The sequence below is a fragment of the Ostrinia nubilalis genome, chromosome 20, assembly GCF_963855985.1.
Source record: "Ostrinia nubilalis chromosome 20, ilOstNubi1.1, whole genome shotgun sequence".
Taxonomy (NCBI): Eukaryota; Metazoa; Arthropoda; class Insecta; order Lepidoptera; family Crambidae; genus Ostrinia; species Ostrinia nubilalis.
The window spans coordinates 4839429-4863970 of NC_087107.1; the positions used below are offsets into that span (position 1 = coordinate 4839429).

Here is a 24542-nt window from a genome sequence, read left to right on the forward strand (position 1 = left end):
TTGAATACCATTAACATAGTGTTGGTCTGATTTCATATAAGGGAACGGTCCCAACCTTTCTGAGGTATTCTTAATTTGTCCACAATGTTTTGTGTCTTTGTTGGGCTTAAATATCATTGGAATACATTTAAAGATGTTCGTTTTGTTACCTTTTTAAAACACTTTTGTGAATTTACTTTCGATTTTAGTTGTTCTACTTTTCTGTCTTCATTTTGATGAAGTATCTGCCGATGTTTGGAATTTGAACCAAAATAGCTCAGGATAAAGTCTTAAAACCTAAAATCACTTAACGTCATTGGAAATGCCTTGTAAACTGCTTAATTAATTGAATATGTTATCGTCAGTACCATTGGTTACTTGGTTAGCAATAAGCAATATCAGTAAGGCTTTCAACACAACAAACCTAAAGCGGCGTGACGAAATGGGAACACAATAGATATGAAAATTTCTTCCGCGTTAGAGATGGAGCATACAAAGTTCTTAACACTTTCTCGAAGTACAAATTGCCCAACAAGGGACTGTCAGTCATTTTCCCATTAAAAATCAATTATTTCTTTCCCTTTGCCGTCGGCGCCTGCGCAGGCTAACTACAAAGACAAGCCGAAACATCAACGCTTTTACTTTTTAAGGCTTAAGAGAAACGTGATACATCGCCGGGGCTAAGATAGAAACCTCTGAATCACTGCGTATCATTAATAAATACGATAGATTAATCATAGGATATAAAAGAATTGAAATTACCTTCAACATCTGTATCCTGTACATTACCTTGCTTTAGTTTTCTCGTTTGAGCCAAACTCTTTTAAATTGGATTAAGGAAACTTTACAAAATAAACAAAAACTTTTATGTTGTCATAATGATTCGACAAATAAAAACACACAAAGATCTTAACAAGAAAAAAGGAATCTTTACTTTGCAAAGTACAAAAGTCATTAACCGACCTCCTACGGCTTTTAGATTTGGGTTTATCTCCCATCTTCTATTTACACAAAAAGAGATCCCTGACTTGCTCTACAGAAGGGCCAAGTGAAAGTTGCAGGTATTTCGTGAACGAGTTCATCATTGTTGCTTGATGGTTGATACTGATCCGCCGTGACGGCATGATAGGTATAGGTAGGTCAGTAGGGCTACAACTGGTGTGGAAACCATTAATTATTATATGAGCACACACAGAGCAGGGCAGAAGCTTGCTGATCTTCAAGAAAAATCCCATCTTTCGTCCCCATTACTGCAACTCCTGTGTAGCCAGTCTACAGATTGATCGCCAACAAAAAGTCAGTCAAAAAGACAAGTTTGTCTCAACTGTTATTGAACTTGCAACGAAAATAGAAGAGAATAGGAGAAATTTCGAAGATGATCAACGAATCGATGCCCTTTACGATGTGTAGTCGATTTCTTTTAAAAGTTGAAGCATTCTCTTAAATGTAACGAAATTTTAGACATTATGGAACAGTAGATAATTTGCTTGCATAATATTAGTTGTTTGCTTCAGTATTTAATAAAGGGTTTAATTATGTTTCGGCTTGTACAATAACATCTTTGACACAATGACCTAACTAGTTATTAACCGTAGGTAGATTGCAATATCAATTTGATAGATTAATTGATGGTCCAATCTCGTAGGTCACTCAAGCAAATATGATAGATGTAGTATATGATTTACGTATGTCTTTTTAAATGGAGCCACTTTCCGCGTCGGTGATTCCTCTGATGTTGCAAGCAGATGTGATTGCTAACCATCAGGCGACCATATGCCTATTTGCCTCCTCTTTAATGAAGAAAATACTACTTGCTTATTAATAACTAAGTCTCCATAATTAATAGCTTTGTAGTCAGTGGTGAGAAAGTTAGAATTACTCTCAATTTCTCCCAGTTCGGTAAAAACATTGCAGATCTGAATTATTTTGATTGTCTGTATTGAAATATGGGGATCATGCCTTGAAATGGAAATTCCGATCAAGGCATATTCAGAGGCCTTAGCTGTAGCTGTATCACAGTCTTTTATTTTCCCTTAGAAGCGGACATCCCTGTTTTATTAATTCAATCGTTAGATATTACTATTATGTATAAAGTTGATGAAGGAACTAGTAGTTGTATTTGCTTAGTTTCGAAGAAATATTCGATATTGTGATTTTATAAAAAAAAAAACAGTTTTAGAAGCATATTTTCTAAAAAAATTACATTAAGGCAGAATTTTGTAAATCAATTTACCCATCACTATAACGTCTACCTTTATGCAGAAATAAATGGTTATTGCTGCAGTAATTTAGGAATTATTTAATAATTTATGATTTTCAGAAAACATTTTTTTCTCCGTTACACTAGAAAATTGGCAGCTATATTTACTTTATATTGATGCATGATATAATTATCTATAATACCTGAATATATTACTTGCCTATCCCGTGGAAGTTCGATGATACGACTAGGAAAATTTGTCAAAAGTAATATTGACTTAGGCCATCGGTCAAAACCACTATTAACTGAAATTTGCAGTCAAAAGTGGTTTTGATCGATTATGAGTTTTGACTGCAACATATATATCGATGTTTCGAAAACGATAGGATTTCCAATAAGCCGCCACAGGGCCAACTCTATAATTATCAAACTCGACCAGACAAATTAATAATGGTAAAAGCAATGAATTTCAATAGTTATCTAACAAAGGCATTAAAACCGTATTGTTACGGACGGCATTTAAAAAACTAAAAAATATTCAGATGACAACCCTATTTACATATAAATTTTCTAAACTCATAGAAATTAAAATATCTTCGAACTTCCACGGGATAGGCAAGTAATATATTCAGGTATTATAGATAATTATATCATGCATCAATATAAAGTAAATATAGCTGCCAATTTTCTAGTGTAACGGAGAAAAAAATGTTTTCTGAAAATCATAAATTATTAAATAATTCCTAAATTACTGCAGCAATAACCATTTATTTTTGCATAAAGGTAGACGTTATAGTGATAGGTAAATTTATTTACAAAATTCTGACTTAATGTAATTTTTTTAGAAAATATGCTTCTAAAACTGTTTTTTTTTATAAAATCACAAAATCGAATATTTCTTCGAAACTAAACAAATACAACTACTAGTTCCTTCATCAATTTTATACATAATAGTAATATCTAACGATTGAATTAATAAAACAGGGATGTCCGCTTCTAAGCCAAAATAAAACACTGTGCTGTAGTGTGTCATAAGTTTTGACATAAGGGTTATTTAGACGATAAAATAAGTTTAATGTCCTTTTGGCCCCGTGTAACCGTTACTGACATTTAAAATACCTACCGAATACTTACTTACAAATATAAATAAAATAGATGGTAACGAATAAACAATAGAAGCGATTTAATTGTTTCCGGCTTCACTGGTACTCATGAATAAATTGACATTTAAAATAAAACTGATTACGCCAACTCTATGATCTATGGTCTGTGACAACGAATTAATGTATGAACCGATTGCATCAATATCTCAAGATCATTTATTTCATTCACTTCAAATATGACCAATTGTATTTTTTGCCTGGGGACATGAGTTTCTTCGTCATATTCCACTGGTGAAAGTGCGAGATGTAATAAATTGTGTTTTTCTTAGCCTCCGTGTTACGGCAGTGGGTTCAAAAAACTTTGCGGACTGCTAATACAGCTTTTTTGACGTCTGATTACTGTTGCAGTTTGCGGAATTTAACAAAATATACGGACCTGTATGATGGCACATTAAGAAAGATAGAAACCGAGAACACAGTGTTTACACTGTAGCTTGTAAATCTACGCTATTTTTCCATGTTAGGTTGATTCGATTGAACCAAGTGTATGTTTGCTTCAGGAATCGTAAACGTTTCTAAATACTCGATGCGATTGTCTTCATTGTATTTTGGTGATTTCTGATCAACGAAAGGTGTCCCAATCAATGCTTGCAATTTGTGCTTAGGTTTATGTCATCTTAAAAAGGACTGTTTGCTTTATATGGTTCTTAGAAAGCGTTGTAGGTTTTTCTTATTAGAACGTATACTCAGTTCCCTTGAAGATAATTTCACGAATCTCTATTATTTGAAGCACAATGAGATTTCCCAATGCACTGCACGGTCAATTTAACGTTCTCGTCATTTGTTTGAGCCCTTCACGACTTTAGGGCTTCGCCTTTTATGTAACTGCAAAAGCAAGTACTGTACTTAGATGGTTTTCTAATTGCTCCATTTGCTGTCTTTTGTTTTAGCTCCAAAACTATTACCATTAGTGTTAAGGTTACCTTGAGTATTGTTTTAACGTTCTCTTATTACGAGAGATAGATGAGACGATATCTTTTAGGTACAAAACCAGCTATAATTTAAACTTATTGTGTGAATAGAGGACACGTGCAGGCACCTAAAAAATTAAATGTCAACTAAATTGCTTACTTTTACTTTATGCAATCGTACGATACCTACAACTCCTGCTACTTTATTTTGTCCAATTTTTTCTACGTCTCTGTAGGTGATTCAAAAATAATTACACAATCGTATTCCTGCATAATCACAATTGCTATTATGATGTTTGATTGGATAGTTTACGTAACCGTTCAAACATCATATGATTATTTCGAAATTTTCAGGTTCGAGCGGTTAAAATCGCAAATCTTTGTTAACATGTCAGTTATGTGCACCGTTTATCAAAACTTCATCTGAAAGTAGGCCTTTCTGCGCGTCTGATCGATAAGAAATCCAATAAGATAACAGCACTATGAATTTAGGTCAACGTAGCCACCTGCAAAATTATAAGCGTTACGGTACTCATATTCTTCGATGGTTGGGTATTTGCTAGAATTATTGTAACCCTCAAATATTCAGCTGCGACCTTGATCTACTACTAGTAAGTTCGCGTATTTAATTGACATTCAGAGTCCAGCCTATAATTAAATCCGCTTCCTAGAATCCTCTGTCACTCATCCAAATACTTCCTTCTTAAATAAACTATCCCGCGCCTCTTTCGTTACGCCCGAACGCCTGTCGATAACAAAAATAGACAACAACCACAGTCCGAAACGTTCGGAAAAAAGTCCTGCCAAATACATAAAAAAACCTAATCGTTCCGTTCCACTCTGACTAATGCCCGGCAACTATTCACGTCGCTGTAAACTTTATCCTGCGATAAGAAACGAGCGGCGCGTGAAGATCCGTCGTCTCCCTCACTCGTACGCGTTTCAGACTGGCGAGGGAGACGCAAGGTAGGGCGCCCTCCGCGTGGCGGTTGATGTTTAGTTCGGAACGGAACAGTTTGCAAGTCGCCGGCATCGCGCATGGCCGACTGCCGCAGACAGTCCGTTGTGCTCAAATCGTGAATTTATTTTAACGCAAACTAAAACTGTTTTCTAGTCTAACCACTAGACAAGTGCCTTATTGTTAATGGATGTGCAAGTGTATGCATGGATTAACTACACCGGACGACTGAACGCCGATGAGAAATAACTACGAGTGGATTTCTTGTTGCATCTTGCATTTGTGTCCTTTTGGTATAAAATTCAGCGATTGTCTTTCTTGCGTTATATTGTTGAGATTCTTTGTTAACTGTATTGTGTGGAGCACGTTTCTGCCTGTATTGGCACGAGCCCTTAATAATAATAGTGCACGGAAACCTGTTTGCGAGTGTGGTTCGGGTGCGGTTATCCTGACTTACATGTGCGGGCGCCTTTCTTACGAACGAAATTTCGTGGCATCTGTTGGTGTTCACTTCAGATCCAAGGCTACGTCTGGTTTAAATTGGTTTCAATTTGCTTCAACTGCCTTTGTTTATAATCCGATTCAATATCTCACTAACACATTATCCTTTGCGAGTAATACTGTGTCATCAACATTCGTATCAGACACGTAGTCACTGATAATCTTCGCCAATTTATGTTTGTTGTAACAGAAAATATTTCTCGGTGTTTTATCAATAACTAACACAATCGCTAGACCGATTCACCTTGACCGTTCAGCAGTGTGTCGGTGCAGTCTGCGACTTTCGTTTTCGAGGTTAATCGAATCCTGCGCATGGGTGTTACTGCACTGCAATTATCATATGTAACCGGCCAGCAATGACATTTGCTTGTAAACACTAACCTGTTATTTGTAAAGAGCGTTGCAAAAACTGCTGTTTGTAATTACGATGAACGATAAAAAACGGTATTTCCCTCCCTTAGAAACATAACGGTCGCCTTTCCGAGAACTAATTATTTTGAAGTTAACATAAAATAAACAACGTGTCAACTCTGCTTACTAGCGCCTGTTATTTATTACGGTGCATCTCTAATTGCATCTGAGCCGATTATCTTCCCTTTAACACCTTCATCGTGGGCAGTAAATCTCCCACTGTCTTGTCTCTTTCATCCTTTACTTATCTTGGTATCTCGTTACGTTTCTCGGTAGAGTTCTTACCACTTGTTGCACGCTTCGCTTCACTTATAAACGTGACTTCATTGCCAAGTTTTTTACCCCCATTCAAGTGTAACCGGCAATCTAGTTTCAAATTGCCCAACTCACCTTTGGCAATTGGCAACTTTTTGCGAGCGTCAACTTCAGTCGGCACTTCCTCTGAGTCACGGTGTGCATCCAGATCGTGTACAGTATTACGCAACCGAAAAATGGCAGACATCCAAACGTTGACACTTTGAAATTAATTACTTCCATGGAAGAAAGGGAAATTGAAAGTTCGTTGACCTATAAGCGTGTGTGTATTGTCTTAAAGGGAGTTGTTGAGTTCCCCACGCGTTTACTGCATCTTAAATGTCAGACGGTACGAATCCTGCTCATGCATTACCGTCAAATTACTAAATGCTAACAACCAAGGCCAGAGACGGTCTATTGACTGCTAAGTATTAGTGAAATTGTATAATTCGCATCCATGAGGAAACTCGGCGTAATGACTCACCGAGCTCCAAACCGCAGTTTATTGTTAACAGCATGTTATGTGGCTTGCTATTTTCTGCACAATTAGTCGAGTACTAACCAGAGTAGAGGGAGATATAATTACCTTTCCCATACAGACCCATCCTTACTTTTACTGTCATTACTTGTGAGAAACTTTCATTGCTTCTTCTCATTTGAAAATTTGCAAACTCTAGAAAATGACTCAATGAAATCTCCTGTTATAAGTACGAATACCTATCTGATCAATTTTCTCGAATCCTAAAGTTCAATTTCCGAGTTAGAAGATTTTATTCACAATAGAATCTATGTTTTTCAAAGTTTAACAAACCATTCGTGTTGCGTTTGAGTTGAATTTCTTTTAGTCTGTTAACTGTAAGATGTGGGTCAAAATAGACGTTTACTTTTTACGAGCAATTTGCGGTTTCTCTTTACTCGTGTTTTAATTCTTATTCCTATTTAGCTACTAAACTCTCTACATTATGTGTCTATGAATCATCAAACGCATGTTTTTCTAATGTTTTTACGTTTACGTCTTTCATATTTATTTTTCCCATATCTTCCTATATTTTCTTATAAAGCAATCTTATTAGTTTTATTACATGATCATGAGTTGACTCTTTTTTTATGAAATTTTACGGTGTCTTAACTTACACTGAGATGAACCCATACAAGGCGCCCGCATTTTTGTTTTTATTCCCTTTTTATGGTCTTGGGATGCGCTCTTATGGTGTTTATTCAATAAAAATCGGTCCCACCATTTCAAAAGTGCTTGTAATCCTTTCGTTTAGATATAACAGTATCTTTCTAACATAGTTTTAATGGTATTTTGCTCCGCATGGTTGGTAGTTCTATGATTGTCGAGTTTTATACCAAAAGGACGTTAACATTTCTGTTTAACAGGAAACGATCGAACAAGTGATAAATAAAGTGCCCTTATTTTAATAAAAGTACAAATCTCAAGTATTGAGAAGCTAAAGCTATTTTATAAATGTTTTACAATTGGACCTCCTGCCGTCACAATCACCACTGCCACGGATTCTTCTAGAAGTGTTTCGCGTTCGTATGATGATACAGATAAATAGGTAAGTTCCTTTGTCAGATTTTATAACTGTAAATTTTTCGTGATCATGTTGACTGACCACATAAAGGTAGCAGGAGGAAGGCGCTGGATTCAGGCCGCTACCAACAGTACCAACTGGGCGATGTGGATCATTGGTAGAGGCTTATGTTCAGCAGTGGACTGGACGTCCTGTGGCTGAAATGATGATGATGAGGATCTTGTGAGGCTTTCAAAGTAAGGTGGAAAAATAAGAAATTACCTAAAGCATGAAATCATATCATCAATTTATAATTTGACTTACCTAAATAATCTTTATGTTATATTATGCTAGTAGTTGTAGTAATAGTATTTATGCTGTTATTACTATTTTCTAGTCGCTATTGTTCATAATTCAATATTGTTTGTTTTGCAGCAATGTTTTCTTTTGTGGAATGTCAAATCGAGAATACACTGCTATTCATGATTTAGACAATGTTTATTGTTTCCAGCATTTTGCGTAGCATAGCAATAGCATTTGAAAACAAAGCCTTTAAAAACTTACGAGAATAAAATCTCATAGAAAATATTTCTAATTGGATTATCTGATTTAGAATAATAGATCTAGTTGTTAATGTGGAAACAGTTTCTTCTATTTTGATATTTTACTGTTGATCTCTCAAAGACCATTCAATCAAACAAAACGGGTTGCGGCTAATCGTATTGTAAAGATTTTATTACGATTTTAAATCTAAAAACGTTTAACGTTAAAGTTTTAACTGCGTCTTGTTACCTACCTCGCATTATAAACATACATTCGCTATAATTTAACTGACGCGGTTAAATTGTAAAGTTTAACGACCACATCGCAGTCTGAATGGCCCTTAAAAATAAACTACCGGAGCAGTAGTCGACTGAAAAAATAAAAATTCTTACAATTTTATAACTTCTACTTCTTCCTTTTTGTTAACGCATAAGTCCGAAAATAAGTCCGCATTTTATTCTTTATTTTTTTTACGCTTTACACGCATTTTTACGTTTTAGAATTTCCAAAAATGTTACTGTCACAAAATAATTTTCTTCTTAATTCTTGTTTGTTAATTTTATTGATACCTGGTCTGGAATTGCCAATTTTTTTGCTGAATTTAATGTGCTAGTAGGTAAGTATAGCCTGACCAGGAACATAAAAACCCTCGCCATGTTGCGGAAAACTAATGGTACTAATTTCTTTTAATGGCAACAGTAACTGAAAACTTCATTGACATGTCACCTTGCATGTCAGTCTATTGTTGTCAAAGTGTAAACAAACTTTATTTTAAATGTTTGCAATTGATTTTGTGAATTAAATTGCTAAAATATTTTTATAGTCGTGAAAGAAAAGTGGTTCACGATGTGTTAATGTATTTGTCGAAGAGAAATACTAAGGGTTCGGACAATATTTTCATTGAATAATGTTTCCGACAAAGGTTGTCAAATTGACTGACATGTTTATCGTATAGTACAGTCCACTATGAAAATTAGCTGTAGTCTGTTTCAACTACCTATTTTAAAGTTTTTTGTCACTTTCTAAGTTTTGAATTTTATGGAATTGGGAAAGAAGTACCGAGTTTGAAGCGTTCATGAGCAGACATTGCAGTTGAATATTCAAGTTCTGAATTTGATTATTGATGAATAATAAAATAAATCCTACTAGCTCGATTGATGGTTTCATTTAATTTATTTAAACCAGGTTACCTTTAATAATATTTTTCGTTAATTTATGAAAATATCAAATTAGCCCGTAATCCTGAATCCTGATACATAAATTTAGCCTATTAATTTAACACATGTACGACTGTACTCAGTGTTGCACTATCAAATGCAATTGAAGCGCCTCTATGCCAGGGTTTTTATGTTCCTGGTCAGGCTATACCTAATATATCATTCATTTCAATTAAAAAAGTTAACATTACCCGCAGGATGTGGGTTACGTACGATTGTAGTCCTATTCTGCAATTCCATTTCGTTTTCGGCCTTCTGTCTCTCTTGCTCAGCTGAATAATTGACAGAGACGGAGAGATTCCGAACATCGAATGTCTTGGCGGCGCGTGCGCAGTTTCGGCAGATCCGGCTGTTGCAACGCTCTCTTCACGCCCCAGTTCATCAGTTTAATTACGATTTGTTTTGCTTTGCTTTCTGAAACTGCTACTTGTTTTCACTTGTTTCTCATTGACACTTTTCTCGGTTAGTGGATGTTAAATACGCGGAATTGAAAATTCAGTGTCGACTCGACGCCATTGTTGACCTAGTTTTTTAGGTTAATGGTTTTTTTAGTTTTAAATAATTTTTAAAAAATAAATCTGTTAGTAAATTAGCATGAAGTTTGAAAACGAAAGTGGAACTTTCTTTCGTTTATTTCTTTCCAAAAAAGAATATAAAATATTTTAATTTGTTATTGATGATAATTATAAAGGAGATGGAAACAATTACATACAAATCTGGGCCAAGATGTAACAAGATAAAAATTGTGTAAATTAATAGCTTAATACTTTGCAGATGTTCACTAAAAATTATGCGTGTTTTGGCTATCTGTGAGCAGAATTATTAGGGGTTTAGTTAAAGTGAGGTTATGTAACAAACAGCTGATTTCTAGTTTAGAAATCAGCTGTTATTTAGGTGAAAAAGGTATTTTTACGTTATATTTAGGCCACAAAAAACTGGACGACTACGGACGCGAGTTCTGGCGTATATGAGTCAACCAAGTCACGCAAACCGCAACCCATAGGTACACACAAGCGCAAGCGCGCCCGTGCCTGCAGTCGTCCAGCTTGCGGCCTAAAGGTACAAGTCCAAGATGGACTGCAGACCGCAGACTGCAACCGCAAACAAAAAATCTGTATGAAATCCCCACTGCGGCTTGCAGCTGCGGCGATTTCTGCAATTTCATAGAGGTTTGCAGTTTGCGGCCTGAAGTCCATCTTGGATTTGTACCTTATGTGTATTTTGAAGACGACAGGAATGACAAGGTGATGGATAGGATGTTAAAAAATAATATTAAAACATTTTTCTTTACTTAATGATTTTATTCGTCTTCTATAATAATTAAAATATCATCTAAGAACTGTGCAGGTGGTACTAAATGGTCTTGGTACCATATTATCGACATGATATGGGCGCAGCAGCCTACAGTTCGTCTACCTACAATGCAGTTACAATAATGTTTTAGTATTGCTTCCATTCCACTTCGAGAGTCGGTAATTGGATGTTGTGTCTCTGGCTGTATTTCTTCAGGGGGTATTCCTCGGGATGAAGTTGATGGTCCTGAGTTCATATGGACAGCAGCTCTGTCTGCAGCCACTCAGCATGTATGACATATGCAACCATCTTCGGGTACCTGTAAAACATATTTATAATCATTAATTCTGTCATGATTATTGTGATAATTATGTTGTGTCCTGAACTTCGGGTTTAATTTTTGACTAGCAATCCTGAAGAGATTTATCATTTATTTTGCTTGTAAGTAGAAATGTTCATATATGTTATTGATACTACATCTTGCTTTTTTACTCATATTGTTAACACATCTTGCTTTTATTCTTTTGTAATGCAAAATGTAACCTGTGCCTATTTAAATAAATATTTTTTCATTTCATTTTCATGATGTGCGCAAGATTAACTAATAACTTAAAAGAGTTAAACATAAAATAAATACAATAAGGCAAAACCTTTTAAGATTTATTTGAAATGCTTTAAAAACACAAAGTAAACTTACAGCTCGAGGTATAGGTAATCCACTCTCGTATAACATTATATATTCTCAGTTCTCGATGGGAGTTAGTGTAGAGTAAATGAGTAACTCGTGCTGAAGCAAGAGGACGTCCACAGCGAAGACAAACATTATGGTGGCCAAGTTGTCTTTCTTCATCATTATATCGGCTTTAAGCCAAGTCCCAGCATGCTTGGCAAACATAGTCACTGTTATTAACCTAAAAAAGATAAGCAGTATTATTAAAATGTCAGTAGTTTACAGTTAATAAAATCACTAAGTACAATGGTTTACTACTGTATCCAATAGCACGTTACTGAAAAGTGTTGACTTATTGCAAAAATAGTAGTTATTCATTTTGTCAATTTCTTTAACAACTGACAGCAATTATTTTGTACTAGAATACATTTTAATAATATTCAGTAAAATGTAAACAGATAACCATCAGCATTCAAATAAATGTATTGTATTTTCAAAGTATAGTAGCGATGGAAAACTTCGAGATGGTGAGTTAGGTTATGATTTGTTTATTGAACTTACAGTCTGAGGTGCAAGCCATTGTTGAATCACATGCAGAGTAGACTCATCGTTTATGGATCGTCTGCCTAGTGCATTGCAGCGACTAGTGTCTATTCCACAATTTACACAGCGATCCATAGCGTCAATATCCAGTTCTTAAGCCGGTAGTAAAGTCCAAAGAAAACATTCCAAGTCAGACGTGTAAGCAAGATCCAGAGTCCAGGTTGAAAGCAGGGGTCGTTCAGGCAATGCAGGTAGGGTCAAAATCCGTAAAACAAAGCAGTGGTCGGCGAAAAAACAAAAAGATAGGAGGAAAAGCACTCAAAACGCACACGCACGAAACGAAAAATACGAAACGAGTGATCCATAGAGAAATAGACAGGTAGCTGTCAGTTTCAGTGCACAGACTAAATCAGAATTTTTTAAGTATCGATTTAAATTAAAAATCTATTATTAAACTAAATGTTTTTTTTTATTCATTTAATAAATGTTTTATGAGCTAAAATAATTCAATATATTTATACCAACGCAATTAGTTATTTTGTTTACGTTATTCGCCTAAAATAAAGCAAGCGTGCCTTTTTTATTTTATTGTGTAATCTCATTTACATAAATCGATACTTCTTTAATCGATTTACTAGTAAATGCTTAAAAATCTTGTTTTTCTTATTACACAGTTTCCAGAAAGAAAAATAGGCTGATTTTTTGTAGTTTAGTATGGAAAAATATGACCATTTTTTTAGACCATATATCAACTAGTTACATTTAGGGCCCAGAAGTTTCAGTCTCCTTTGTGATCTTCTTAATATACATTTTTGGTTTGCAGCAACCAAAACATTAGGAATAAATAAATATGTAGCTTGCATCTTATTACTGTAAAATATAAAAGATATCGAACCTCCTTATTTTTTTATGGTCGGTTAAAAATGTAATAATGTACCATTGTTTTGCCAAACCTATGATTCCCATACAAAACTATAGTTATCAAACTTGTAATCTTTCTCAGTTTATTAAAGCCCGTTCATCGGAGATGTGTACGCGAACTAAAAAGCGTATAAGGAACAATGCTAAAAGTGGCGATGTACAATCACGAAGAACATTCTTATACAAATTTCTGACTCATTCAGTTTAAGTCTGTCTTTTTCACTCACCCTGAGCTGCTAGCACTGGAGAAAGAGATAGATAGAAGCCAAGCCAATGTTGTAACAGAGGCGAACACAAGAGCTCACGATGTTACCTAAAGAAAAATCGCTTGTGAATTTTGCTGCTCGCGATAGTACAGCGCATTTCGTGCCCAATTTCGGAAATTGGACTCTCATGCATGAACATAAGTTTGAAAATGTGCGCATTGACACTGACTTTAATCATAGTTTACCGTTAGCAGTTGTTGCAATGAGTTGCTAACCGGACTAGGTCACTTTTTGTGGTGCTGCAGCCTTGATGGTGGTACGATAGAAGAAACAGCATTGATGGGGTCAAATGGGTATCCAATTTGGTATGATACGAATTGCTATGTAAGCTTTGTAGCCTTGGTACCCCAAGGCTACAAAGTTTCTTTGTTTTAGATTAAGAAGAACCTATGGATATCTAGGCAATACTAGCCAGTTTCAAGCCTGCCTGGCCTCATTAAGATAATGAAACGCTAAATACTTAATTAATAAACAAATAAGCGCAAAACATTTTGCGTACATGTTGAAAAAACGTTTGTTTGCCCATATCACCCCTCTCAAAATGTATTTTTAGGGTAAATATGTCTTAAAAGCAAGAGATAAGATCGATGTGTTGACTTCCTATCCCTTATCGAAGACAAATACGGCCCTATAGGGACACCGCCAGGCCGGTGCCAGACGCAAACGTAACAAATGACAGTCGGTAAATTTGATGCTATTTTGTTTTTGCTTTGTTTAGAGCACATTTGACAGGTTACTATTCTCTTTGTGTAGAATCGTCTTTTATTTTTCATCCGTTTGCGATCTTCTTTTGTCTATTTATTGTAAAGATGACACTGCACAAAATCAACACTTTTAAAATTATATTTAGTGCTTTACTAATTTTGCAACAAAATAAGAATCTAATAGGTCAACTAGATCAGCTTTAGATATTCTTTGGACCAATAGGTAAAAAATAAGTATAAGATATTATAAGTTTCAATACTTAGTTATCAAAAACAATAGTAGCAGTTGCTATTTAAAGCCATAAATGACACTATAGATTTCTTATCTGAAGATAACTTAGAAGTGCACAGTGAAAACCCAAATATTATGTCTGAACACAATCCACCGGTGAAATCTTTCGCTTCAAGAAGTACGCCTTATCTTTGTCATAAATCTTGTGATAAAACAACAATATTTTTTTACGTTTCAAGACGTACACAAATTGTTGTGTATACCTACTGTTTTAAATACAATAAAAGCCATAATTTCATAGTTTTCATTAAAATACTTGTACTAATTAGGCTCTAAATTATTTACCCTGTAATCTGAAATTACTTTATCACTAATGCTAGCTCAAACTTCAAGAAAACGGTAAAATAACCGGCCGATGCGAGCTACACTATTCTAAATCCATACATTTTATCATCTTTAAACTTTACTCATCACGTTATTAAAATAGTATCCCAACTCATCTGACATTGCGCATGACTCCGAACTAACTTATACAGGGTGTTAACAAAAAATAAACAGTGAAATCTGCCTATGTTTTTAGGTTAAAAATGGGTGTAAGGAAAATGGTTTTCCACATTTTTAAATTCTTTTTTGTTGTCCCAAAAATGTTATGAAATACTACTATTAATAGTATTATCTAAGCAATGTCATTCAACAATTTTACATTGTCTTACAGTTTTCGAATTCAAAATCATTTATTGTCACAGACACAGTATAAAAAAAAATATTGAGCTTCTTGGGAAGTTTACGCCCAGTTTTGCCTTTCATCCTGTATTTTTGTTCTATGATTAACACATGATACAGTACAAAGATATTTCCTGAACATAGTTTAACCTTCTATATTACCTTGAATGCATTGCGTGACTATGCCCGAGTTTCTAATTAAGGCTTTTGGCCCAACAACAACAATATGTTGAATGTAAACCGTGTTGTCTGTTACAAACGGAAATACGGGTACGAATTTGTGATACTTTTTATTGATAAAAATGTTTTGATGCAAAAACTAGGTCTATGCCTATTGTGTAAAGTTGAATGCAAAGTTTTAACGCGTTTTAGACCTTTGATAGACTGACAGACACTGAAAACTATCTATCTATCTATATCAGCTTTTGGGGGTTCATCTTCGAATTTAGCTCCTCCTCTTCAACCCTCCACCGCCTTCTATCTTAGAACTATGTTAAAACTAAAAATGGTTTGTTTGTATAAGCAGTATAAGTACAAACATGGAAAAGATAGCAAGAAGGCGCTGGATGCGCTGGTCATTGCGGAAATCATTGGGGAGGCCTATGTTCAGTCAGTCAGTCAGTTCAGTCCTATGACTGAAAATGATGATGATGATACTCGAATGACGTAAAGACGGTAGTTCTCACATGACTGTACTCCAAGAATGTAAAGAAAAGTGTATAACAATTTACTTAACCCTTATTTACTGTTGTATCACATAAGACACATTTCTGTTCCAAAATCGCATCTAATACAACTCCATAAGATCTCTCTGTATTAAACTTAATGTTGTCTTACTTTCGGTAAGTACTTTAATAAATGTCCTACTTTTAAAGCATACGTCCGGATTTCATATTCATGAATGATGTCAAATATTGACAGCACGTAAGAATCCCATTACGAAGGGCCTCAAAAGGCACCGCCTAGATGTGTTTCATACACGCAAATCCATACATGATAATTCCATACAAGCCCATTGTACAGCTTGATTGTTGTATTGATGAGTATTGTACGTGACTGCACCATAACATTGTATGAATGGAAATATGTTTGCATTTTTGGACCATATTACAATGACGTTAAGATCTAAACTTCGATGGGAATAGTAGTGTGCTAGTAATTAAGTATTCATAGTTAATTAATATTAATGCGGGCCTATTGTAGCATATTTGATACAAATCTATTCAATTGGTGTGAGATAAAAATATAGGCTTTATTCAATACTATCATAATAAACTACATAAAATCATTTTTATTTGTATGATGCATGCAGAATTCGTTCGATCTATTTTAATACTTAGTCACATTAAATTATCCTTATTTTCACAAGTAAAATCCCTTGACTCATTGTCAATTTATTGGACTCGTCGTTAAATAGAAGCTTATACATTTTCGTTCTAATCCTTATATTTTGTAGATTACTTACCAACTAATCTAGTTGACTAACAAACTAATTTGTAAACCAAACTGTTCAAAACATTCTAAAATAACCTCGTATAATTGCAATAATCGCTCCTCCCGACTTCGTCTGTCTAATAAATCTTTCCAAATAAGATATCAAACTGCTGGATAATCTGAAACTAGTGATGTCTTGCTACAGCGCATCGATACAAAGTACGAGTAGGTACATTGCAAATGTCATAATGAGTAATATTGCTTCGTTTAATTAACGTTGTTCCACACAAACAGTGCAGAAAGTGAACGTGGGGATTTTAGTATCGTATTATAATACAGTATATAGAACAGTAGTATTCAAATTTTTAGGCCAAGCAGAAAATATAGGAGCTTTTTTCGTTGCGATAGGCACATTAATACTCAATACTCAATACTCAATTCTTTATTGCATCCATAATGTTACAGAGGTGGTATGTATGGTTTTATAAGATACAATTATGGACCCTGTCGGGCACAGCATTCTAAGAGAGGGGAAGAATTTATAAATATTTAATTAATTCAATTATATTATTAGTTATTAATTATTTATCACAATAGGTATACAATTAATTTAATAATTGGTATTACTATTACATATAACATATTATTAATTTTGTACTTAGATTATTTTTAAATAAATATTATTCAGTCTACATTATTCAGAATTATTGCACAACACTACTTACTTATTTATTTATATATTCATTTACTTTCATTATATTGTATTGGTTTAAATTTTATCCTCTAAGTATTCCTTAATGCTATAATAAGTTTTGTCAATGAGAAAGAGTTTTAGTTTTTTAATAAAGATGTTTGTTTTGGTTTCGTTCTTTAGAAAGTTAGGTAGTTTATTAAATATTTTTATAGACATTACTAGGGGGCCAGAGGAGAACATCGTCATTTTGGAATAGGGTAAGTTTAGTTTATTTTTGTGTCTAAGTTGGTGTGTGGTTTGGATATTTCCTCGTTTTGTATAGAAATCAGGATATTTCAGGACAAATTTGCAGATTTCCAATATGTAAATACATGGTAAAGTTAAAATGTTAAGTGCTTTAAAATGGGGTTTACAGGAGTCTGTTTGTTCTATGTTTACTAGTACTCTTATTAATTTTTTCTGTAGGGTAAAAATTGTAGGTGCGTCAGTGCTATTTCCCCATAGTATTATTCCATAGGAGAACCATTATTTACAGAGCATTGGAAGGTTAACATCTATTAAAGTTTTGTTAAAACTTAAGGTAGAGAAGCTTGTTATTTAATTATGTTTCTTAGAAACTTAAAAACTGACAACACAAAATGCATTCTATCATCTTATTTAGGGATGTTGATTTTACTTCTTCACTAATGGTCGTACAAAGCATCGATAATTCAAATTATCGACCCTTTCTTCCATCACTACCGTAATCTATTTTTACCAGCGCGTGCGCACGCATAAATCAATCCTGTCGATGTTCCGGTTAATAGGACGGTGGGAGACAACTTAATAGTTTCCTTTTATAAAACCGATTTATATGATCTTCCTGTACGAAGAATTGATGGAATCTTACAGGAATTTTGTGTTTTTGTTGTAAGAATTTGAACCTAAACTAATGTTTTCTACTAAACGCGAAACTTTTTGGAAGACGTATGTTTGTCGCTCATTTACAAAAAAACTAATGGATGGATTTTAATGAAACCTTACAATATTACGGTTTATACATCAGAATAGCACATAGGCCATAAATTAGAGAGATTGTGTAAATCAGACGTTAGATATAGAAGTGCAGTGATCCTATAATAGAGGTTGCCAGATTCTGTAGCAACATACGGAATTGCTCGATGCCCTATTGAGGTAATCTAATTTATGCCTTGCCAAGGATATCGCCGCATTTCTTCAACGGTGAAGGGAAAACATGTGCAGTAAGTTTTTGGCTAATGGCAACACAGCTCCGATATGAAATAGGTACTTACACAATTTTCAGCCCTTGGCCAACTTTGGATATTCTATTAATTTTCTTGAAAAAATATTTTTTGAAATTTTTATTATCTTCTTTGAAATTTTTATTATCTTCTTTGAAATATTCGGTTCTAAGAACACAATAAAGATTCAAATTGAATAATGTTGCTTCGGTGGCTTTCAAAACAGTTTATGTGGCACTTTGAAATACCTTGGAAAGTGTCCAATATTTCAGACAGAGAAAGCAAATTCAATTGCATTAAAATAAGGACCATCAGCCTGGTCCCTGTCGTCGCTGTATCAGCCGATCACCCTCGATTAGGGTCATTCTGCCGCCGAGAGCGAAATAATATGGCTCTAGATTTAATAAAACTCGCTCAGAGAGAGCCTGAAGTGTTGAGAATAGCCCAGTCATTATTATGTTAGCGATTTGAGTGAAAACACCTTGGAAATTGTTAGAGAAATTACTGGTTATGAATTTACAGTGAGTTACGATTACGAGATTATGGTACGCAGATGTGAAGGTTGCTGCTGATCCAAACCATTGTCTATGGCCAGTTTGGCCGGTACATACAGAGGTTTGTGCTTCGGGGTATTTTGGTTCAATAAGAAAGTCCTAAACAATCGGACTTCCTTTGGAGAGTTTATCAGTGAAGATCTTTAATAGATTGTGATCGCCGTGTCCAGAGGACACAAATTTTCTGTCCCTGCTTTATAGTTTGCGGAATGTCTAGCTGCTCGTGTAATCACGAATGATCGATTTCCATAATGAAGTCAATTATTATTGATCAGTCAGAAATTCGATTTCTGTATGAAGGACACTTGTCATCGCCAACCTACCATGGTAGAATTCTATGTTAAATATTTCATTCGTTCGTTTCAGCCAAATGACGTCCACTGCTGGACAAAGGCCTCCTCCAAGGTTTTCCACAATGCACGGTCCGTTGGGGCAGAAAAGTTCTCGAGTGGCGACCACGGGCTGGAAGACGTAGCGTGGGCAGGCCTCCTACTAGGTGGACCGACGATCTGGTAAAGGTCGCGGTTAAATATTTACCAGTATTTATTATTCGTCTCGTACCCATAGTCATAGTACAGGCTTTGCTTAGTTTGGGACTGTATGGCATTGTGAACGATGTCTAAGGATATCTATGTATTTAACGCCCGTATTCACAAACATTACTATGAGGTCTCACAGTGCGCGTGGACATATAGGGTGAGACACGAGCCAATCACAGAGCTCTATTCAACGTTGTGCGTTCGATTTGCATCTTCACTTAAGCAAGCATCGTTTGTAAATACTTACTGGCGTAATACTTTTAGACATACGTTGCCATTATTGTGTCCCGTATCGTGAGCAAATGCGCTAGCACATCTCCTTGAACATGCGCCGGACATTCATAAGCGCCCTCGTATTTTGGATCTGTCATTACTGCTGTTTCAATATGAAAGTGAAATTTTCGATTACGAAAGTCGACTCTCTAACTTGGACACTTGATTATTGCATATTTAACATTTCCACTGGATGAGGTATGACTTTGTAAAGAGTACCTGTAAGCCAAGTAACAATTTAAGTGGAAGTCAAGTAAGGCAGGGTTTATGTAGCTCGAAATCTGTTACTATAAATATTGCGTCACTGCCGTTTACAATGTTGCTGTTATCATACCAAATAAGGTATGAGGGAAAATAATCTTAGCTAGCTTTTTATTCATCGGAATGGTAGTTTCTATGGGCTTTTGAAAATCATCTCTTGAGTTGAAGTTTATGCTAATACGATTTCTATGATGATTCTGTAGAAAAAGAGTCATTTTAGCGATCTTTGAATATGATAGATCAAATATGGAATCTTCATCATATTTGATTTAGGTATTAATTCTACTGTTGTCAAAAATATACTCGTACCATAGTCTTGGGACTTTTGTTCAAAATTAGTAAGTAAAGACTGCATGCAATATTTTCTCGTCTATAACTGCGATATAACTCCAAACGTTTAGGACACTCTTCCCTTGGACCAAAAACGTTAGTAAATCGTGCATGATTTAATAGCTACTAATTTTAGGCTATTCTTCCATTGTTTGTATTGTATAATAGTGAAATTGGGACTTGTATAAACGCTTCCGATATTGAATTAACATCGAACGAAAGTGGTTATTGTTTTAATTTTTATGTGTTGTAATTGCGGAGGTACGAGCAATTTGACAAATACCTTTGTTTTGTTGTTGCGTCATCCAGCTGTTTAAAAAACAATGGTAAACAAAAACTGTTTACGGACTCTTTAAGACTTACGTATTGCTGTTACGTTATGCTTTTGCCTAATCGGTATTGTCTGATTTTGAAGAGTAATGTTCAAAAACCATTAGAGGTCTTTACTGTTAAAAATTAAACTGAATCCATTATAAATTCGAAAGTACTTTACTCTGTGTGTTACCTTTTCAGTTTCTATTTATATTTAAAGACGAAGCTGCGGGCAAAAACTAGTTTTATGTTATAAAAGCCAATAGTTACCTACAGTGGACTACTAATAGATGTATAACAGTTACTATCGCGTCTAATAAATCCAAAGCCTTTCCAGTCTGCATTAATAATATCTACTTATAATAGTTACTCCGCGATGTCACCAGTACAGCTTACAACTATGCAGTTATGTCAATTTAACGGTTCTTCTGTTGCTGAATCCATTAGCTATAGTAAGGCTGCGCTTACGCACGAGCGGAGATCGACCCTTAAAGCTGGTTTAAGCGCTTTTTTCCGTTCGTTATAGAACCAAGATTTTTTGAAGGTCAAAATGAAAATTTGACAAAAATACAAATGACTGTACATCAAATAAACAATTTGGCACCTTGTTAAGTGGCAATAGGTGTTATTTTCAATGAAAATGTCAAGATTTAAGCTCTTTCTTTTGCGCACTCTGATGCGCTATGGAACCTGCGCGAATCGTTTAAAGCGTAAAGATTCGCCTAAAAACTCATAGTACGCGCGGAAAACAGCATTAATGAACGCTCTAATTATAATATTTAAAACTTTCTTGTTTCTTGAGGACTAAATACTAATGTAACGGGATTTTTGCAAAATTATTAGGCGTCCATAAGCGGGCTACTAGTACATTTGTAATTTGTTTGAAAGCCTAGTAGACTAGAAGTAACGAGTTCGATTTTTTTGATCCAGAAGTCTTGGGTTCGATTCTCTGGAATACATAAAAACACTCTGCCCAGTTTGAATCAATCAACCAGACGACGAAACCAGAATCAGAAGTCAAATCCTCGGTATGTTTGACTCATCATGTCTGACACCAGTCAAGTGACTTAAGTTGTTCTTTTTCTCACTCGTTCCTCCACAGACTGCGGTCAAAAGTTGTTAGGACCAGGTAAATTTAAATTATTTTCATGTTATTCATTTGTTTGCCCTTCACGCGTTCCTCTAAGCCCTTGTACGACCGCACTAACTCTTACGCAGCCCTTATCCAGCTACAAGCAATATGCCAACAAGACAAATCGTCCCGTCCATTTCTCTGACACCACAACACGCAGTTTCTCTAGATCGCTTCCGAAGATAGTTCGGTAATAAACAAGAGCTGAATTCGCTTGAAGCTATGCCGGTACATTCTTATAAATATTTATGGTCCACCACGATTCAATACTGTATTGACTAATGCAGCTATTACTTGAATTGATCAGCTGTACTAAATATGTTTTAGAAATAACTAGCTTTTGCCCGCGGCTTCTCCTGTGCAAACGGTCTCCCATAGAAAGACTTTATCACAGCGCATATCCCCCTTTCAGGAACCGGTATAAAACTTTCCTACGTTTTTCTCTGAGTGTCAAAATATTTCTATGATTTCATCTAAATGGTTCAGTGGTGTACCTAAGTGAACAGAAAAAGCCTCTTAAAAAACAAAAGACCTTGCTGGATTGCTTGTATCTAAAAACTATTTATACGTATAGACGTTTCTAGACTAAAGTATAAAATTAATGTTGCAAGTTTAGTATTTTTCGTGTTATTGCCAATGCATTATTGATAGCTGGCCGCCATTTGCAAACTACAGCGTTTGTTCTCGAGACTAATAATTTAGTTGGAGTTATCGATTGTCTAAGACCTCTAATGGCTCTTCTAATGATCTTGGATTATCAGTTATATCTAAAAGCAACAATTTGAGCAGATAGTATCGCAGATACAAATGACTGTTGTAAAAGAAGTACGCATGAAGGCTGCGACCTATTTAACACCTTCATATGACCTGCCTTAAGAGTAAAATGTAACATTTTCGATCGATTAAATTTCAACAAATTCGCTCAAAGGTGACTGACTGACTGACATAGTGATCTATCAAGGCATTGCCCAAACCACTGGACGGATCGGGCTGAAATTTGACATGCAGGTAGATGTTATGACGTAGGCATCCGCTAAGAAAGTATTTTACGGAACTCCACCCCTAAGGGGGTAAAACGGGATCCACGCGTACGAAGTCGCGGACGGCCGCTAGTTAAATATTATACGGAATGACGAAAGCACCATCTGCGTCCTGAAAAATAATGAATGTATTGTATTACAATGACGCGAAACGAAACAATTGAACAACAAAAGTGTTTTTGCAACCAACATTTTAAATTAATAGGTAAGGCCCAGAATAGACGGTGAAACGCAACTGCAACGAAACCGCAACTGCTAGTTAATTTTGAGTTGCATCTAAGTTTCTGCCATAGCGTCCGTTGAGAGACCACACATGACGCGACCAGTTTGAAACTTTCAGTTTCAGTTTCATTCATCGGAATCATCCGAAAGTTGCAGTTTCGTTTCACCGTCTGTTCTGGGCCTAAGAGTTGATTTTCATTAATAACCCAACTTTATTAAATGAACCCAACCCTAAATTGTTTCCTTCGCGTCGTTTCGTGTTCAATACAGAATTTACATAGCCTTACAGCACTTATAATCCTCATAGATAAGCTAAGTTTCTCCTAGCCTTTAAATTATAGTAATTAACTACATATTTCTATACCTATCCCGCCCACTGAATCTGTCTATTGTCAATTCGCGGCCGTTTCCATGTTGTTAATTGACTCCAATCGGATAGGATTTGAATAGAACAGTCTCTCATAGTCCATTCAGGGTATAAGCAGTCCCTAATTAGAAGTGCATTCTCTTAATTTCAATGCGTCATTAAAGACGCCCGTGTGGGCAGGCACAGGGTAAATTGAACAGACAGTTTCATAAAGGACTTACCGAAATTAAAACCGTTACCGCCAAATGTTTCAAAAAATTAAGACCCCTATTGTCAAGGGACATTGGACCCTGGGTAGATTAAAATATACGATAAAATTTACGTTGATTGACATTGAAGACTATAATATGAGAGGATCAAAATATCGTCAGAAGTTTAGTTAGCAAACAAGCACTTGTCATTTTTATTATGTAAATTATAATATTATTAATTATGATTTATTATACGAGTTCACATAATATTATTACATAAATTAGTATTATTTTGCGAAAAACAAATATCCAATTAGATTTTGGAATATTTTTCCACTGCTATTTCAATAATAGCTGGTTGCTCTCGTTTTGCTGTGTCTAAACGAGGCTAATGCCATTTTATCCTGTCTCTTCGTGCACAAACAATTATTGGATATTCAATATCCAGTATCGGGTCAGTAGGTCACTTGACAAAAGGCAAGCTAATGCACAAACGGTTATATAAATTAATGATTCCAAAGGTTTCAAAGGCATTGTAGGAGCTTGACGTATTTCGGTAATTTGGACAAATGGGTTTGCTGAATAATTTTGGCTTTGTATATTCGCGATTATGTGTGATAATAATAATAGAAAACAATATAAATATTTACTATAGAAACTTGGCGCACAAACTTTATGAATAGCTATTAGCTATTTAAAGAAAGCGAGGTTTCATTTCTTTTATTGATTTTATATTCAACATTATTTTAATCTTAAGTTATTAGGCTATTTAAATTCAGACATTTTTATAGGCACTGCTTGTTTAGTCTAGCTTTATCAATATTTATCAATATTTATAATATGAATAAGATTATTTTGGCCTTTCAAGTCAACCTATTTCTTAAATCCTAATAGTGAAAACAG

General features: G+C 35.0%; 1 protein-coding gene and 2 long non-coding RNA genes across 5 annotated transcripts in view; 2 read left to right on the forward strand and 1 right to left on the reverse strand.

Moving 5' to 3' along the window:
• Positions 1-24542, forward strand: part of LOC135081862 (uncharacterized) — a 212057-nt gene that overhangs the window by 48538 nt on the left and 138977 nt on the right. The window lies entirely within an intron of this gene.
• LOC135081522 (uncharacterized) overlaps positions 5268-24542 on the forward strand; it is a 145743-nt gene continuing 126468 nt past the window's right edge. For all 3 annotated transcript variants that reach the window (XR_010259209.1, XR_010259210.1, XR_010259208.1), the window contains exons 1-2: positions 5268-5504; positions 7801-7982. This is a non-coding gene — a long non-coding RNA (uncharacterized LOC135081522). The remainder of the gene's footprint in view (positions 5505-7800; positions 7983-24542) is intronic.
• Positions 10970-12570, reverse strand: LOC135081729 (uncharacterized). Its single transcript, XR_010259249.1, has 3 exons — positions 12222-12570; positions 11688-11901; positions 10970-11309 (listed from the first exon to the last, which is right to left on the reverse strand). It is a non-coding gene; the product is annotated as an uncharacterized LOC135081729 (long non-coding RNA).